At 42.4% G+C, this 9802-nt stretch overlaps 1 pseudogene; it reads left to right on the forward strand.

Moving 5' to 3' along the window:
- The first annotated feature begins 1179 nt into the window (after positions 1-1179).
- LOC132229382 (keratin, type II cytoskeletal 8-like) lies at positions 1180-2723 on the forward strand (annotated as a pseudogene).
- Positions 2724-9802: the final 7079 nt, after the last annotated feature.

Here is a 9802-nt window from a genome sequence, read left to right on the forward strand (position 1 = left end):
AAAGAGATGTGTGACCTTGGAGGGAAAAGAGATACAAAAAGTGGCAAGAGAAACAGCATTACAGAGCAACAGCATGGAGCACAGCCCTCGAAGGACAGCGCCATGCCCGGATGCTGCAGTGAGATTTCCGGGGGACAGTGAGTATGCTGGGTCTGTCAGGACCCATACACACCTGCCAAGGAGCAAATCCATCGATGCAGAGTGGACTTGGTGTCGGGAAAGCAGAGACTGATCAGGGCTTCCCAGTGACAGCCAGGCAGGTGTAGCAGGAGCCGCAGGTGTGCAGGGGCTGCTCTCCAGCTCTTCTCCCTGGAGCCCCTCCTGGAGCCTGCCCGTCTCCAGCACAGGCAGGGCCCCCACATAGTAAAGCAGGGGCAGGGCAGGGCAGCACAGCACCCTGGGCTTCCCTGTAACCTCCTCTCAGGAGTCAAGTGCATCTCTTTGAGGGCTTGACTAAATATTTTAGATGGTCACTTGAGGGCTGAGTACACAGGACAAGGCAATGTCCTGCAGTAATCCAGCAAGACCTCCACAGCACAAGCCAGACCTCCGTGAACAGCCCTCCCTTCCCGTCATTGCAGCCTGAAGATTCCCGGTGCCTGGCAGGCAGCACTGGGCGCAAGAGGCCCTGCCAATTGTTCAGGCCATCTCTGCTGTACTTGGAGCACCGCTGGGCACTAACTGCATAGCTCATCTCTCTTGAGTCTAAAAAATAGTCTTAACAAACATGGAGAGCCAGTACAATGTGTAGTTTTTGAACTATGAAATCTTTGGAGATACATTAATAATAATAATAATACCATGAAAAAGTATTGATATGGATATAAAAAGCAGAGAAAATGTTCAATGTAAAACCCCTTAGGATTGTAGAATAATGGATAGCTTTATCCTTATAAATATTTCTTAAGATAATATTCTCTTTAGAAATGGCAAATGTGCTCCCCACGGCCTCTGAAAGAATGCAAAACTAATAGAAAGTTAATAAGCTGTCTCACTGCAGTCAATTTCAACATCCCCACTGTCCTCATACAGCTGGCCTCATACTCAGAGGAAGATACAGACTCATACCTAGGGACTTTAGGTTGTTATGATTTCTAAAAAAAAAAAAAAAAAAAAAAAAGATAAATGGATACCAACATAGATACATAAACACATGGATTCATTCTGTCTCCAACTCTTCTAATTTAAAACATCATGAGAAGCAGCTTTTTGGCTTCTTCTCGAATCTCTGTCTGGTTCAGTCTGCTCTGCTCCATTCCAGCCTTGACCGTGTCCACATGGGTGACCCAGAAGACCTACAAGGTGTCCATCTCTGGCCCCCGGGCCTTCAGTAGCCAGTGGGCCCGGCACTCGCATCAGCTCCTCGGCCTTTTCCCGGGTTGGCAGCAGCTACCGGAGTGGCCTGGGCACCAGTCTGAGTCTGGCTTGGGGTTATGGTGGTCCTAGGAGTAGGGGGAGCATCACAGCTGTACAAGTGAACCAGAGCCTGCTAAGCTCCCTGAAGCTGGAGGTGGACCCCAACATCCAGGCCATGCACAACCAGGAAAAGGAGCAGATCAAGACCCTCAACAACAAGTTCGCTTCCTTCATCAATAAGGTACAGAACCTGGAGCAGCAGAATAAGATTCTGGAGGCCAAATGGAACTTCCTGCAGCAGCAGAAGAGGACTCACAGAAACATGGACGACACGTCCGAGAGCTACATCAACAACCTTCAGCGGCAGCTGGACACGCTGGGTCAGGAGAAACTGAGGCTGTAGGCAGAGTTTGGCAACATTCAGGGACTGATGGAGGACTTGAAGAATAAGTACAAGAATGAGATCAACAAGCGCACAGAGATGGAGAATAAATGTGTCCTCATCAAGAAGGATGTGGATGAAGCGTACACGAACAAGGTAGAGCTGGAGTCCTGCCTGGAAAGGCTGACCAATGAGATCAACTTCTACAGGCAGCTGTATGAAGAGGAGATTCGTGAACTGCAGTCCCAGATCTCTGACACATCTGTGGTGCTGTTCATGGACAACATCTGCTCTCTGGACCTCCACGGCATCATCCCTGAGGTCAAGGCCCAGTGCGAGGACATAGCCAACTGCAGCCTGGCTAAGGCTGAGACCATTACCAGATCAAGAATGAGGAGCTGCAGACATTGGCTGGGAGGCACGGGGATGACCTGCATATCATGAAGACTGAGATTTCTGAGGTGAACTGGAACATCAGTCAACTCCAGGTTGAGATCGAGGGCCTCAAAGACCAGAGGGCTTCCCTGGAGACTGCCAATTGCTAATGCCAAGCAGCATGGGGAGCCATCAAGGATGCTCAGTCCAAGGTGGCTGAGCTGGAGGCCGCTCTGAGAAACACCAAGCAGGACATGGCCCTGCAGCTGCGTGAGTACTAGGAGCTCATGAACGTCAAGCTGACCCTGGACGTAGAGATCGCTACATAGCGCAAGCTGCTGGAGGGTGAGGAGAACAGGCTGGAATCGGGGATGCAGAACATGAGTATCCACACCAAGACCACCAGCTGCTACTCAGGTGGGCTGATGAACCCATCTTATGGGAACCTCAACTATGGCCTGGGCTTCCAGGCCAACTTGGGCTCTGGCAGGAGCTCTGGCTCCTTCCACTGCACTGGCTGCTCCAAGATGGTGGTTGTGAAGAAGATTGAGACCCGCGATGGGAAGCTGGTGTCTGAATCATCATTTGTTTGTTTTTCAAAATAAAGTCTCAGCTGGTTCTGCCAAGAAAACAAATAAATAAAAATTTAAAAAAATAAAATATCATGAACACCCCTCTAAGGCAAGAGACATAGCTCTAACACATTCTTCTGTGAGGTTTCCCAATAGCCTGTGATATAGATGTTCATGGCATAGCACTCTTGTTGATGAGCCATCATCAAGAGAGTATGATATTGTAAGGTTGTTTTCAGGTTTTTGCTGTTAAAAAACAATGTAGACATCAATATGAATGGCAGAGCACTGACCTCCAAATACCCTCTCCTTCATAACAGCAAAAAAACACTTGCAAAAAAAATAGTCATTATCAACATTGTTTGACTTCTGGAAATCAGCTGAGGTTTGAAATCATTCAGGCATCCTTTATTCAGCAGAATCTCAGTAAGAAAAGAGAGGTTCATGGCATTTTAAACTGTCCTTTTCCTCCTCCTTATATTCATGCAGCCTTGAAAACAAACAGCTCCAAATCATGGTGAAACAGGCAGCCTGGCAACTGCTGACTGAGGCTGAAACTCCTTCAGAGTCCCAGTCTCAGAGAATTGGCATCATGGGGCTTCTTGAGTGATTCTCTGAAACTTTTTCCTGGGGTCATTTGTGAAAGACAAATCAGTAGCAATTCTATAACATCATGACTGCCCGAAATAGTGGTAAAAAGTGGAGCAAATATCAGACAAACGAAAAAATTAAAAGGAAACACTGGAGACTGAGATGTCTGTGGGAGGCTTTGGAAAGCTCTAACGTATTCCAGAAACGACCTGAGAAATTCCTAAATTCTCAGCTCTGCTGACCTTGAGGATCTTTGCGAGCAGCGATCGATGGCAACGACAGAGATGTAATTGGCTCTATTAGTATTAAAGGTGTGCCCCAACACACACAAAATGCCCCTAGACCAGAGGTTCTCAACCTGTGGGTCACGACCCCTTTGGGGGTCGAATGACCCTTTCACAGGGGTCGCCTAAATACATCCTGCATATCAGAGATTTACATTACAATTCATAACAGTAGCAAAATTACAGTAAGTAGTAGCAACGAAAATAATTTTATGGTTGGGGGTCACCAAAACATGAGGAACTGTATTAAAGGGTCACGGCATTAGGAAGGTTGAGAACCCCTGCAAACAGGAAGACTTCTTGCCTGAAGGCACTTACAAAAATTGCTGTTCAATGGTGACCTGATCACTGAGCCAAGATTTCAGTGGCTGCACAAGACAGAGAATATCAATTTTACAGAATGAGCACAGAAATACACTAAACAAACAAACAACAAAGCAACAACAAACCCTAGGCAGGGGACAATTTTACTTATAGCATTGCCACATTGTATTTAAAAATATCCAGTTTTGAAAAAAAAAAATTACAAGGCATAAAAGAAACGAGAAATTATGGCTCTCACACAGGGAGAAAAAGCAATCAAAAGAAACAATATCTGAGGAAGCCAGACAGTAAACTTACCAGACAAAAGCTTTATTTTATTTGTTAACTAGAGGTCTGGTGTACAAAAATTTGTGCCCTCTCGCAGTCTGGGACCCCTCAGGGGATGACCACCTGCTGGCTTAGGCCTGCTCCCCGGGGGATTGGGCCTAAGCTGGCAATCAGACATCCCTCTGGCAGCCCAGGAGCCCTTGGGGGATGTCCACTTGCCAGCAGAGAGCAGACCTAAGCTGCAGTCGGACATCCTTAGTGCTGCTGAGGAGGCAGGAGAGGCTCCCACCACCACTGCTGTACTGGCAGCCGTCAGCCTGGCTTGTGGCTGAGCAGAGCTCCCCCATGTAGGAGCACACTGACCACCAGGGGGCATCTCCTGCATTGAGCATCTGCCCCTTGGTGGTCAGTGTGTGTCATAGTGACCAGTCATTCCCAGTCTTTCTGCTGTTAGGGTCAGTTTGCATATTACCCTTTTACTATATAGGATAGAGGCCTGGTGCACGGGCGGGGGCCGGCTGGTTTGCCCTGAAGGGTGTCCTGGATCTGGGTTGGGGTCCCGCTTGGTTGCCTGGCCAGCCTGGATGAGGGGCTGATGGCTGTTTTCAGGCTGGCCACACCCCCTTTAGAGTGGGGGTCCCCACTGGGGTGCCTAGCAAGGCTGGGTGAGGGGCTGAGGGCTGTTTTCAGGCTGGCCAGCAACTGAAGCTCCCAGCCTCTCCTTTTTTTCTTTTTTTTTTATTCTGGGATTTATTTACCTTCTATAATTGAAACTTTGTTGCCATCAATGGAGCTGAGAGCCGGCTCCTGCTCGCTCCCAGCTCTGAGGACACTGCCTGCTGAAAGCAGGTATCTGGGGGTTGTTTAGCTTCTATAATTGAAACTTTGTTGCTTTTGGAGCTCAGAGCTGGGCTGCGGCAGGCAGGGAACCCTGGCTTCCTCCATCACTGGGGCAAGCAAGCCTCCTGCTCGCTTCAGCTGCGTGGCTGCTGGCCGCCATCTTGGTTGGCAGTTAATTTGCATATTGCCCTGATTAGCCAATGGGAAGCGTAGCGAAGGTATGGTCAATTGCCCTTTTTGTCTTTTATTAGATAGTATTACAGTTGACATTTCATATTATTTCATATTAGTTTCAGAGTACAGCATAGTGGTTAGAGGATAACTTATGAAGTGATCCCCCTGATAGATAATTCTATCACCCACCAGGCACCATACATAGGTATTACAATATGATTAACTATATTCCCTGTGCTGTACTTTACATTCCCGTGATTATTTGTAACTGCCAATTTATATTTCTTAATCCCTTCCCACTTATCACCTAGTTGCCTGACCCCTCTCCAATCTGGCAACCATCAGTTTGTTCTCTGTATCCATGAGTCTGTTTTGTTTGTTTATTTATTCCATTCTTTAGAATGCACATATAAATGAAATGATAAGGTGTTTGTCTTTCTATGTCTGCCTTATTTCATGTAGCATAATACTCTCCAGGTCCATCCATGTTACTGCAAATGGTAAGATTTCATTCTTTTTTTATGGCTGAGTAGTATTCCATTGTATGTGTGTACCACATTATTATCCACATGTTGATTGATGGGCACTTGGGTTACTTCCATTTCTTGGCTTTTGTAAATAACACTGCAATGAACATGTATCTTCAAATTAGTGTTTTGTATTTCTTCAGATATATACCCAGAAGTGGAATTGCCAGGTCATAAGGCAGTTCTATTTTTAATTTCTTGAGGAACCTCCATACTGTTTTTCATAGTGGCTGCACCAATTTGCAATCCCACCAACAGTGCCCCAGGGCTCCCTTTTCTCCACATCCTTGCCAATATTTGTTGTTTACTGATTTATTGATGAGATCCATTCTGATAGGTGTAAGTTGATATCTCATTGTGGTTTTAATTTGTATTTCTGATTATTAGTGATGTTGAGCATCCTCTTGTATGTCTATTGGCCATCTGTATGTCCTCTTTGGAGAAGAGTCTATTGAGGTCCTGTGCCCATTTTTTAATTGGATTGTTTGTCTTCCTGGTGTTAAGTTGTATGAGTTCTTTAAATATTTTGGAAATTAACCCCTTATTAGATGTATCATTGGCTAATATGTTCTCCCATACAGTGGGTTCCCCTTTCTTTTATTTTTTAAATACGAGTTTATTGATTTTTAGAGATAGAGGAAGGGAGAGAAAAGAAAGATAGGACATCGATGCAAGAGAAACATCAATCAACTGCCACTTGAACTTCCCCCACTGGGGATTGGGCACTGCAGGGCACTGCAACCCAGTCATGTGCCCTGACAGAGAATCAAGCAGAGACTTCTTGGTGTACGAGATGATGCTCCACCAACTGAGTGACATGGGCTGGGCCCCTTTTCATTTTGTTGATGGTTTCGTTTGCTGTGCAGAAGTGTGTTAGTTTGATGTAGTCCCATTTGTTTATTTTTCCCTTTGTTTCTTTTGCCCTAAGAGATGTATCAGTGAAAATACTGCTATGTAATCCCTCTTCAATAAATGTCCTGGGAAAATTGAACAGATATTTACCAATAAAATCAAACTGGACCACATTTTTTTTTACCATTTACAAGAATAAACTCAAAATGGGTTAAGGCTTAATTATAAGACCCGAAACCTTAAAACTCTTAGAAGAAAACATAGGCAGTAAACCCTTTGACATTGCTTTTAGTAATTATTTTTTGCATATATCTCCTTGGGCAAGGGAAACAAACAAACAAAATAAACAGATGAGACTACATCATACTAAAATGTTTTTGCACAGCAAAATAAAACCATCAACAAAATGAAAAAAACAATCAACTGAATGGGAGACAGTATTCTTTGATGATACATCTGATACGGGATTAATATCCAAAATGTATAAAGATGTCATACAACTTAACATTAAATAAAATCCAATTATAAAATGGGCAGAGGACCTGAGTAGATATTTAATCAAAGAGGACATACAGATGGCCAATAGACAAATAAAAAGATGCTCAACCTCACTAATCATCAGAGAAATGCAAATTAAAACCATAATGAGATATCACCTTATACCTGTCAGAATAGCTCTCATTAATATAACAATAAGCAACAAATGCTGGCAAGGATGTGGAGAAAATGGAACCCTTGGGCACTTTTGGTGGGGTTGCAAATTGTGCAGCCACTATGGAAAACAGTATGGAGGTTCCTCAAAAAATTTGAACTCCCATTTGACCCAGTAATCCCACTTCTAGGTATATATCCCAAGAAATCAGAAACACCAATCAGAAAGGATATATGCACCCCTATGTTCATAGCAGCACAATTGATATAGCTAAGATTTGGAGACAGCCTAAGTGCCCATCAGCTGATGAGCGGATTAAAAAACTGTGGTACATTTATATAATGGAATACTACACTGCTGTATAAAAAGAAGGAACTCTTACCATTTGCAACAGCATGTATGGACCTGGAGAACATTATGCTAAGTGAAATAAGCCAGTCAGAGAAAGATGAATATCACATGATCTCACTCATTTGTGGAATATAATGAACATCATAAACTGATGAACAAAAATAGAGCCAGAGAAAAAAATATTTTAGAATAAATAGACTTAATCCTGTTATTTGCAGATTTTAAATATAGCCTACAACTTTTGTGATATTATACTATGTTAGTACAGTTTTGGTAATACTACTATATTTAAAATTTTTTTTCTTGAAATATTAATGTTTATTGGCTAATTATTTTGTATCTACAATCTGATATTAGATTCATTTTGTGTATTTAAAAAAAATTAAATAAAGAAAAAAAAAGAAAGCCATTGGAGGGCTTAAATACAGGAACAAAAAAGAAAAAGAAATATTAAAAAAATGAACAAACAAAACAGAAACAAACTCATAAATACAGAGAACAAACTATTGGTAGCCAGATGAAAGGGTGACAGAGAGCTGGGGGGAAATGGTGAAAGGACCAAGTTAAATTAGTTACAAAATAGTCAGGGATGTGAAGTACAGCAAGCATGTCAAACTTGCGGTCCAGGGACTGCATAAGGCCCACAACGAATATCTTTGTGGCCCAGCCAATATAACGGTATGTGAGAAATGCCTTTATAAAAATTTCGTAACTTAATTTTTCAACATCTTGTTATATGTAATTATTAGTAACGAACTACAACATTCGCTAATGACTTATTACTATCATCATTTGCATTCATTTCCCTTAAGAGCCTTACGCACAGGCACACCATTTCTCTCCACTAATACTAGCAGCAAATATTTTAGCAGCCGATTGCCAGGTCATTAGTCTTGTACTGACTTGTTTGGTGTGCGCAGCAGGAAATATTTCACTTTAGGAGAACAAAAAATAGGTTTATTTGCGATATGCTTATTAATTTGTGCAGTTGTTCAGTGTCTGGTAAGTTAATGTTCAAGAAAAAATATTAATTTTTATTAAAATGTTTTATTATTTTATGTTAACGATTACTCATTTATTTCAGCCCTTTGTATTCAGCATGTCTATATGGAAATAAACCTATGTTTCTATGAAAATTGAAGCTTTTGTTTTTTTGGCCCGTGTTAGCATTTGAGTTTGACATGCTTGAAGTACAGCATAGGGAATATAGTCAATAATATTGTAATAATGTTATTACAATATTGAATTATCAGGGGGTCACTTTATAAGTTATGTAAATGTCTACTCTCTATCTATACTGTATATCTAAAACTGATATAATATTGAATGTCAACTGTAATTTAAAAAATGTTTTAATTTTAATTTTAAAAAGTCAAACATGTTTAACAAGTTAAAAAAAATCACTGAAATGTACACTTTAAAATGTATGGGAATAGAATGTGAATTGTGTCTCAATAAAAGGAGAAATGCAGTAATAAGCCCTGTTATACACATCATGTATTGTTACATACTGTGGATTTTTTTGTTGTTGTTAATCCTCACTTGAAGATATTTTTTTCCCCATTGATTTATAGAGGGATCCAGGGAAGGGGTGGGGGAAAGGGGGGGGGGGGAGAGAGAGAGAGATCTATGTGAGAGAGACACATTGATTGGTTGCCTCCTGCATGTGCCCTGAACAGGACCAGGGATAGGACCTGAAGCCCTGATACATGCCCTTGACGGGGAATTGAACCCCCCAACCTTAGGTCTACAGGCTGAGGCTCTAACCACTGAGAACACTGGCCAGGTTTGTATTTTCTTTAAGGATAGATTCCAAAATATGGGATTGTAGTGACAAAGTTTGTGAGTTTTCCCCTAATTTTAGATATTGCCAAGTTGTTTTCCAAAAATGGTGCACTAATTCACACTCTGAGCAACAATGTATTACAGAATTTATTTCTGTGAGTTCTATCTGTCTCACTCTTTCAATGTTTGCCAAGCTGATGGGTCGAAAAATATCATTATTTAAACTACATTTTCCTATTTCAATGATTGCACTGGATTTCCCTAACTATGACTTGCCAAACTGTGTTGCCTATTTTTCTATTGGGTAGTTTGTCTTAACAGTTTATAAGAATTACTAGAGGCCTGGTGCACAAAAATTTGTGCACTCAGGGGGGAGGGGGGTTCCCTCAGCCCGGCCTGTACCCTCTCGCAGTCTGGGACCCCTTGGGAGATAACGACCTGCTGGCTTTGGCCTGCTCCCGGGTGGCAGA

Source organism: Myotis daubentonii, chromosome 3 (assembly GCF_963259705.1).
Source record: "Myotis daubentonii chromosome 3, mMyoDau2.1, whole genome shotgun sequence".
Lineage (NCBI taxonomy): Eukaryota > Metazoa > Chordata > Mammalia > Chiroptera > Vespertilionidae > Myotis > Myotis daubentonii.